Source organism: Sinocyclocheilus rhinocerous, unplaced genomic scaffold (genome assembly GCF_001515625.1).
Source record: "Sinocyclocheilus rhinocerous isolate Xijiao unplaced genomic scaffold, SAMN03320098_v1.1 scaffold29, whole genome shotgun sequence".
NCBI classification, from domain to species: Eukaryota; Metazoa; Chordata; class Actinopteri; order Cypriniformes; family Cyprinidae; genus Sinocyclocheilus; species Sinocyclocheilus rhinocerous.
In genome coordinates, this window is record NW_015653021.1 from 247441 (window position 1) to 258082 (window position 10642).

Sequence of the window (10642 nt, forward strand, 5' to 3'; positions counted from 1 at the left end):
GGACTTGGGGTAACTCACAACAGTGTAGAGAGTGACAGGTTTATCAGGTAACACCCAATGTAAGATATTTTATCCCATCTGTTTACAATTTACAAAGACCATTCTCAAAAAAAAATTATTACATTTAATACAACATTTTGACCAAGAAGTGGAGTTGACCATTTGTCACATGCAGAGCCACGTCACCACAAGGTACAAGTACTATTCACAAAGCACTCACCCGCATACACATATGAGCACTGGAAAGCTGCTGGGTAACAACTTTTATGATATCTGGCATTGTAACACTGGTATATTACTTTTTTTTTAGTAGTATCAACTTTGTGCCAAAGTGTAAGTGCTTTTGACAAAGCTAGCTCTGACTCACCCATGTGACTACACACAATTTGAATTCTATTATATTTTGGTACAAATCCATTATGTTTTATATACTGTAAATCTGGATTAAAAAAGTGTAGATGGAGACATCAGACCATGTCAAACTGTGATGAAAATTAAAATCTAAATTAAACTGCTGTATGAACTTTAAGGCATATACAGTGAGCTGATATTACATTAATAAACTTACTTTAATAGACTTTGTCTGTAGGGATATGTTCAAAATTACATTTTTAAATATAGAAAACAGTATAGCTTATCACCACAGGCGTCATTCAGGGTAGGGACATGTCTCCACTACTCTTTGTCATGGCCGATTTGGTCTCTTTTTTTTTAATAGCTCACGGCAGGGATGTTTCTAATACAGAAGCATGCCCAACTGATGAACAGGAGTTTTCATTTTGTTAGTGGATATTAAAATGAGTGGCAATCCGGCACTTGAATCCGTCATTTTAATCCCCACTCATGATATACTGTACATCCACTGACAGTTTCAGTTTATTAAAACAAAAACATATTAAGACGGCTTAGATGTAGAATCCCTTGTGTCCCCAAACAACCAATTAATCACCTTGATATCCTCAAGCTGACATATACAATGATTTGCAAATCTCAAAATAAAATGTATCATAAATTCAGTTGGAGCACTTGAATATCTGACAACTGAGTTTTATTGTGAAACAAGCCACTCAATGTGCAATTAAACTGTTTCGATGATTTTGTACATTTAGCTATCATGATATTATCAATTGTTTCCTTCAGTTTACAATTCAGATTTGTACTGTATCACAGGCCTGATCTAATTTCACATGTATTATTTATGTATTTAAACTGTAAATTATCATATTAAAATATTTAAGTATGGGCAAATTAAAGGCATGTAGTTCACCAAAAAATAGAACATTTGATGAAAATTTACCCTCAGGCCATCCAAAATGTAGGAAATTGTATTTCTTCATCGCAACAGATTTGGAGAAATTTACCATTACATCATTTGCTCATGCAGTGAATGGGTGCCATCAGAACGAGAGTCCAAACAGCTGATAAGAAACATTACAATAATCCACATGACTCTAGTCCATAAATGAACATCCTATAAACCTTTGTGAGAACCAAATCCTTTAAGGTGTTTTAACTTTAAACCGACCATAATCTATTACAACACTTTCTTCAGTTAAAAAGTCCATCCCCTGTCGTCCTCTGACATCAAAATCCACCGGCATATTCGGTTTAGAATTGTTTTGATCTGTTTGGACTCTCATTCTGACGGCACCCATTCACTGCAGAGGATCCATTGGATTTCTCCAAATCTGTTCCGATGAAGAAACAAACTCATCTACTCATCTTAGATGGCCTGAAAGTGAGAAAATTTTCAGCGAATTGTTATTTGTTGGGGGACTATTCCTTTAATATTCATGAGCTACTAAATTCATGTAACAACATCACAACCAGAACAGCTTCCAAACAGCTTCAACACTGTCCCCACCACATTTTAATAAGAAGTGATGCCCATGCACACCACTCAACCTACCAAGACGGAGTCGAGGCCAGAAAGGCAAATTTTCTCATACTAATAGCTATGCAGCCTCTCTATAAACCCTCTCAGAGATACAGGCTGAAATGAGTCGAATACCATTTTAGAGTAATTTACATCAAAGTGCATGGTTTTCAGTAGCGGCTCTGAACCCCAGAGGAGATGGGCACATCTGACCTCACGTTTAATTGCGCAAAAAGCATATATTGCCTTAGCGCAATTACAGTAGTATGCGTCCAGTGTGTTTTGAATGCATGTGCTTCCGTGTCAAATAGTGAGTGAACTTAGGCAAGTACAAGAACTGTATCCCTTATTACAAGCACAGACCAAAAGGAAAGTTTTTTTTTTTCTTTTCAGCAAAACACACACTAATGATGGCAGAAGTACTCCATTGAATCTATTTACAGATATTTCACTGTTAAAACTCATGTTTTTATTTGCAGTCATCCAGTGCATAAGTAAACAGTTTTTCTTCAGCTTATTATTATGCAGTACATGCAATCATCTGCGCCTGTTTGTTACCAAATTGTGTGGCTGTTATGTGTTTGGCTGAAATACACAGAAGTAGGATGAATGTGGGTGTTAACAGTACAGCGCAATTAGTAATGGGCATTAGCTGCATCAGCTTTGAGACCGTTTGGATAAAAAAACTGCTCAAACTCTTTATTTCTCCATTTTACTTATGACACTTCATAAATGCTAACTCATTTATAGTGCAGACAGGGTTTGCACTAACCCTAACTCTAATCACACAAGCAAGAGTGCAGTAATCACAGTCAAGCTGATATTCAGAACAATGCCATGATTGCGAGTGTGCTATTTATTTCATGAAACGGTTTAATAAATAAACAATTAATATTGAATAACTTGTTTCGGTAGGATTTTTTTTTTCATTCGGGTGCATTACATTGATCAAAAGTGACAGTAAAGCCTTTACATTTTTATAATTCATCAAAAAAATTCCAGATTTTTTTTTTTTATTCAGATAATTTGTTACATTATACTATAACGGTTTACTATAACATTTTCACTGTTTAACAATAATAACCTATAATAGTATAACGTTTCACAGATACTACACGGCATGAATATTTTCATGACAATTAAACATAATTATCAGTAGCCTGAAATATTAACTGTAATGTGGAAAAAAAAACATTGCTTGAAATGTATATTTGCAAGTACAGTAAGTACAATTGTGAGAATATCTTGAGGTACTGTAGTATTTGTTGAACTGAATTTATGAATTTATTTAAAAGAAGTATCAACATGTCCTAACAGGAACACAGGAAAGTATTATTGTACAATGTTATATATATATATATATATATATATATATATATTAGAGATGAAACGATATTAAAATCTCACAATATGATAATATCGCAATATGAAGTCCACGATGCACTATTTATTGCGATATTTAAAAAAAAAAGACAAATTAAGAATTGGAAAAAAAGAGAAAATGTTGTACATTTTAAAGTTAAATTATTCTATCTAATGTACTTTGAGAGTTCAAAATTAAGAGCTCCAACCCATGATCTTAACTAAGAAAACTTAATTCAGAAAAAAGTAAGTGAATTGACTTGTACCTGAACTTTAAAGGGAACTCAACTCTCTTTTTATTTGTGATATACTGTCTCAGTCTAAATTACATTCAAACTGGTGTTTTGGGAAGCCAAGCAAATTAGAATATAATAATAATAACAACAATGACAGTAATAGCCATATATTGTAAAACAATTGCACTGTAAAATAAATGAAAATGAATATTTCATAGATATATTATTTTTGCTTTACACTACAGTAGGGAAATTACAATACTTCTTTCCTAATTTCTACACTTGAAAGAGATATTTTGAATTTGGACTGCATTTAAACCGCTAGCTGTCAGCAATGCATACCGCACTTTTAAGTTTCATTTTGATGGAAACGGCAGTATAGCTTTTATTTTGAAGGAAAACTCCAGCTTCAGTGAAAACAGGCTCACAAAAATGCGTCTCATTACAAATCTAGTGAAATGCTATAATCATCTGCCGCGAAAATAAAGCCTAACTGGTGGCTATTGCATTCCCAAACGTGCGCTAAACTCGCAGCACATGCAGTAATGGAGTTCACAGCATTCATATGTGTGTGTGTGTGTGTGTGTGTGTGTGTGGCCTTAATTTACTGTACATTTTCTCCCCTTTTTAAAAATGAAATATGCCTTGGACATTCATTCCTTCTTTGGGAGATTTATCCAATTTAAACCAGATTCAAAGATAAGCAAAGTTTTAAGAAGTGTAAAATATTGCATTTAGGGAAAGATAGAAATATTGATCCAAGTAAAAACGCAGCTTCTTCAAAACAACATTTTTTTTTCCCATGCTCTTAACAGGGTCTGTGCCATTATGGCACATGCCGCATCTTTAATGTTTTGCACTGCGAGTTACTTTTGTCTCCTTAGAAAAGAGTGACTTCCATTTGCTTTAAAGTACTGGCATGGAAAACAAGACATGGAGATGTGAGAAATAACGGAAACCCTGACATGAAGTTTCTGTAAAAGCCTCTTTGAAGACTCCACATGAACGGGTCATGTGAGCAAGTGTGTGTCTGCGGTGTTAAGTCTCCTGAATGAAGGTCTGACCCAGTTGGAGAGTGTCTGAGGTGTTGCTAAGTAACTACTCAAACGGGCCATGCACAGGAGCTGTGGTGAACACCACATGCGGCCACACCGGGGTGTTTATAACACCATGCCACATCATTCCATGTTTGTCTGATTTCTTTTATGTTTATTCTACCTATCTTAAACTAAGTTACTCTTCTAACATAAACTTATCCCGTCCATTTACACTCAAAGTATTTTTTGCCAAAAATCCCTGAAGATACACTACAATAACTAGCTTTTATTGTTTACAAATGAAATCATTAGTGAAAACAACATTAATTTAATCAGAATTCATTTGCGACTATTACCAAAGTCTTTTAAGAATTTACTCACTTTTTCACTGTTAATATTTCATTCCTCTAAAACTTAGTGGACAAAACACAAATAAAAGCACAGCAGTGCCACTGAATTTCATTAATTGCACCCTGCTGCAATGCTTAGGAGATGAAAGAGACAATAAATGGAGACAGAAACGGATATTAATATCTTCTAATGCAAAGAGCGGCAGTATTAAGAATATGCAAACAAACCATCTCTAATATAATAACCACCAGACTCTGAAAATGCACGCAGACAGTTTCTTTCCCCCTCAGATCTTTAGTGTCTGGTATTTGGCTGGCCCTGATGTGAATTCTGCGGGTACTATAATCAAAGTACCCAATGAACGCAAGAAGCCTTTTTACGTTCCTACTGTGTGCGCAAAGGAGAATCTAATCAACTTGCTACCCACAAAACAGCAGGGTGCTCCGATTTCATATTTACTCGCAAAGCTGAAACAACCTCATTAAAGTGTTACACACTAATTTAACTGTGAAACAAAAGATAAATGAATGTACAAGGGAGACACATCTTTATGGATCTTAATATGTTCCAGGAAAATCGGATGACTGCTGGAGGCCATGGCGATCAAAAACATGTAATTTACTTTAAGAAGTCATTTTGTCTTGTGAAAACTATCAGCGTTACGTGAACACAGTTCATGTTAATGTCAATACACAGTACCGTAGGTTTGGTTGACACCTGCTGTTTAAAATGTTAACCAGTGCATGACACTTACGAATAGAGTTTCCATGCAAATTATAAACGGCATCATAGTGTAAAGAGAAAAAAATAAAATCACTCTTAAGTTACCTGACATAACTATTTTACTGTACTGTACTGACAGACCTGACCAAAACTGTCAAAGAAAGTTTTCTGTTAACAAGCCTGTGAACCAAGAAAAAAAAAAATCCAACAAAATATATATAAAAAAGCAAAGAAAATATCACAAAACAACAGTATAACGGACATAAAAGTCTTCATTTTGAAAGCGAGACATAAGGGCAAATACTGAAAGCTGACATCAAAGTAAAGTTCAGTCTGAAAACTTTCCAGAGCTTGCTCATGGGATATTTTCATGACATATTTTTTAGTCCGAGGGATAACTTCGAAGAGAGAAAAAGATATTACAGGGCCGAAAGGAAGTTTCACTATCCTTTCATTTGACTGATCTGTGACAACTTTACGGACAAAAAATCTAACAAAAACCAAACCAATCACAGCTAATCTATTCCTCCCAAGAGTGAACAAATCACTAATAAGGTCATTATCATCAGTCATCTGACAATTATAAGCACATCGAGAGTACAGTAACAACACAACAAAACTGCTGCAAAGAAAGAAAGTCCAATGCTAAAACGTTATCCAACACAACATAGGTGCGTGCAAACACGTTTGTGAACTTATTTAGGGTTTCCAAACAGCTTTTGACTAATGATTTCTATGAATTTTATAATTACACGATAATACTGTAGAAACTGCTCTCACAATATCTCAGTGTATATTCTCTTTAAAAAAATGCATGACTTTTTAAAAATGTGTATTAATTTCAAAGACTTATGGATATGTGGAACTCACTAATTATGTATTTTTCTCAGATTTTTCATGACTGTAGAAATCCAAACATCTGGGTGAATATCTATGCATGTACACAGTGCAGGCATGCCACCATTTCTGATCGTTTTAGTACCAGCTGCGCAACCCTAGTATCATTTATGCCGATACAGAGATGATGCAGTATGATATAAATCGGCACTTGCAGGGTTTTAACAGTGTATCATCACCGCACACCTTGCTTCAGGTGGGACACACGAAACTCTCAGAGCAGCTGTAATTGCATTGATAAGCAGCATGTTCAGCAGAAATCAGACCGACTTACTCTGGATGTTTGCGAGAAGAGAAACAGCCCACTCCTGCCTTCCTCTTCTTCCGTCCGTAAAGTGATGCTGTTTGCTCACGGAGTGTCAGATAGTGACAGGTTTTCTTGAACAAAGCCAAACATGGATAGAGAAAGAAACCCTGACGCCTCAATCCCGCAAGCTCGCTGTATCTCTACAGTACGCGCCGTTGCGCGCGGCAGCGCATCCTTCAAATGTGTACGAGGCGCGCGATCTCCTCCTCCTCCACCTCGCCGGCTGTGGTCCAAACCTCACCTACGATTCCTCCTCAGACGCCTCTCTCCCTCCCTTTCGACTGAAGCGGTGTGAAACAGAGAGAGAGGATGCGCAGTTGCTGGCGGAACGTCGCGTGCTGGAGTCTCGGGCTGTGAGTTACTGTTCGAAGCAGCTCGCGCGTCTCTGGCTCGTCCTAAATAAAAAAATAAAAAAACTGCGCGCACACCTAACGGCCGACTTCATTCAAATAAAATGCCGTTTGATGTTTTAGAATGCATTTATAAAGAAACGTAGCCTACCATCCCGAATTTCTACATTTTTATTTCGATTTCTACGTAAATGTATTTATAGAAAAACTCTGATGTACCTAGTCGCTATTAACTCAGTTATAAACTTTATTAAACTAGCTGCCAGCTATGGTACTGAAACAAAGCGTGTTGTAACCTACTGTATAAATTCCCCTGAGGATAAAAAAAAAAAAAAAGCTTAGGCTACAGCTTAAACCGCGGTTAGCTTAATGGTTTTAGATGCTCATCTAGCCTGGCCAAGCACACAAAATCTTTCTAAAGCCAGTTAAGACCAGATTTTTTTTTTTTTAACACAATGTTTAGGGTTCTTACTTGTTATTTTCTACTCATGCATAACTTTGAGTTTATAAATATGAAAAATGTACTACTAAATAATTAAGCTACTGCAGTAGGTTTATTGCAGTAGCGAAATATAGCCTAAGCATAAATAGCCTATGGTATATATAAGCATAAATAGCCTTTTTTAGCCGTCAGAAACCATACCAACCATTTTTTTTTACAGTCAAAACCATATAAACTCTTGCAATATTAATTGATATTGAGTCAATACTGCATTAAACAAAATAGTTGTATGTGAATACAATTATTTGTTACAAAATATTAAATGCTTCTTGATTTTTATTTCCATTTAAACATAATTATATAAACTTCAAATAATTGGGTAATAAATACTTACCTGAATGAATAGTTAACTGTATGAAATAGTTAATTCTTCTTGATTTCTTTTTCATGTAAATATTACTATAAACATTTTAAACGTAATTTTAAATAGAATTGAATATTAAATACCTACTATCTAATAGCATATTGATTGTTATAAATATTTAGAATAAGTATACGTTTTTTGACTTCCTCATTTTAGTAAATGCTTCATTTTTAGTTCTTCAGTCAGAAACCACTTTTTTTTTTACAAAATGTTTCACGTTTCTTATGATCAGAAACCCATTTAATTATAGGAAAATATAACTAAAAATATGACACATTGCCGATATTTGTTGACTAAATCCAGTTAGATTGAAATAAATGACAATTTACTATTCAATACATTAATACCACCTTATATTGTAGTTCTAAACTCAATATTTGCTAGAAATTCAATTCAATTCAAGTTTATTTGTATAGAAATGAATGTGAACTGAGGTGTGAACTAATGCTATCTGGAATGAGAGAGTTTACATAATGCTTCAGCTTATAAGTATGATCATATACTGATTTTATATACATTCAAGATAGTTTTGAGAAAGCATTTCAGTCTTTTAAAACTTATTTGGCGTCTTCACTATCTTAGACTGGCTAAATGGATCAAACAAGTTTTCTGTCTTCTTGTACTCCCTGACTCTTGTTTCGAGACCTCTCATTTTGTATTAAATCAGCATGTTATGTTTATTCATCTCTGTCAAGTCTGTCTCATTTCTCTTGTCAGGCACAGTCTACCCCTCCGCAATGACACTGAATAAGTCACAGACGCGGGCCTTGAGGGTTCTATCTGTGCATCAGGATGTTTTTTCCTCTGCTTGAGGAACACGATCATGCTCTAATTAAAAAAACATTAATAGAGCAACAAAAATGCAAACACACACTCTGAGATCCAGCTCTCTGGAGTAACCTTCACAGCTCATGTTTAGCACTGACACTGCATTGCATTAATCCACCTAAATCAAGTCACACGATCAGACACTTTCATGGTTTTACGAAAGGAACTGGTATGATCTTCATGCCAAATTAAACCCAACAGACAGAAACGGAGTGAAAGAGTGGCACTGTTTGCCACCGGCTCCCTGTTGACAGCGTAAGCGTAGATTTTCTGTAAGACCAGATCATAAAGCTTTGAGCACAATCCTCTAATATATCCCAGAATTATGCTTTAATAACTTAAACAACTGTCAGCAAAAGCTAACATCTACACGAACCCTTCATTAAGGCCACAAGAAAGGCCACATCACTAATCAAAATGTCTCATCTCAGATCCGAAAGCTTAAAACCAGATCCATAATCTCATTTCCATAAAGCTTTCTGTTGTAATTTGCAGGCTTATTCATTTATTAAGCACATGGATCTTTGTTGTCAAGACGTCTTGTGCTCGTGCATGCAGCCAATCGGTTTGAAATATTGAATATGCTTGTGTCTTCTCAAAAGCGTTGGTCTAAAACTCTGGGTTCAGACAGATTAAGTCAAACGTCTGTTGTTTTCCTCGCCAGACATTCGACTGCATGCATTATTGCTTTTGGGGGATGTTACACTTCGCTGGCTCTTTATTATGACTTGTTCTGTATGAGAAGGATGTGCAAAATGCTCAGCTCCTCTGGGCGGCAGGATCAATGTTTGGCCTCTGGGGGAGCTGTTATCCTTTTATTGATACAAGTGATTCTGAGGTGGGCTGCACTTTCCACATCTCTGCATCTCTCATGGCTAATTTGTATATATTGGGATACTTGGGTACAGTGTTCTGTGACGCCAGTCAACAAACTAATGCACTGAAAGGGAGAAAACTCCAAAATAATAATGTTTCAAGCAACATAATTGTTTGTTCATCAGGTTTTTTTTTGAGGTAATGCATATTTAGAGGCCTAAAGCTGCAGAAGAAATGAATGTATTCTCGGTTAGATGACCTATAGAGAGCAAATGCTTGTTTAAAAATACCATCTCTCGTCCTCATAGGCTCAGCCGGTATAACTGTCTGAGAAGTAGGAGTCTCTGTTTCCATCATTAATTAAACAGAAGTCTCTGCTCTGCTCTCGGCCCTGTGTGCATTAGCTCCATTTCACACTGGCTGCGTTTATTCACTCTTATTCACCAAAGTGTGCTCCTCTAAATAACATTTCCAGCTTACAATCACTTTGAAGACGCACCCTTTCATTTGACAGGTTTCGTCCTACTCTGTATGCGTTCAAGCACTGTAAAATTTGATCTTGTTTTTTTTTTTTTTCCAGGGCTCATCAGTAGACAGATGTTTCAAAACCTCCCTTTGTTTTACCTGACGTTAGAAATCCAGGAATTTAGGTTAAGTAGAGCATGTTTATTGGTGTTTATTTTCAGATACAGATACCGGAGCTCAGCTTATCCAGTTATGTTAGTGATTAGAGGTTTTAAAAAAAAAAAAAAGTTTATGAGTTTTTAATATTTTTCTCAAAACTACATGAGTTGACTTTTTTTATGGTCCCCTTTAAACATTCTTTTGATAAGAAACTTTGTAACTACTGTACACGTCAATTAACTCTAATTATATTATTAGTAGACTGGTTATGGTTAGGGTTATTAATAGAATAAGTTGGCATGTACTTTCAAACATACTTATAGTAAGTATAATATGTTTTGGAGGACCACCAAAATTAGTATTAGCTTT

The 10642-nt window shown here is 35.6% G+C and overlaps 1 protein-coding gene across 1 annotated transcript in view; it reads right to left on the reverse strand.

The window, feature by feature from the left end:
* The window catches only part of LOC107715547 (contactin-5-like), a 248178-nt gene extending 241088 nt beyond the window's left edge, over positions 1 to 7090 (reverse strand). Inside the window, exon 1 of the mRNA XM_016521699.1 lies at positions 6757 to 7090. The gene's annotated coding sequence lies outside the window, so the exon portion shown is untranslated. The remainder of the gene's footprint in view (positions 1 to 6756) is intronic.
* Positions 7091 to 10642: the final 3552 nt, after the last annotated feature.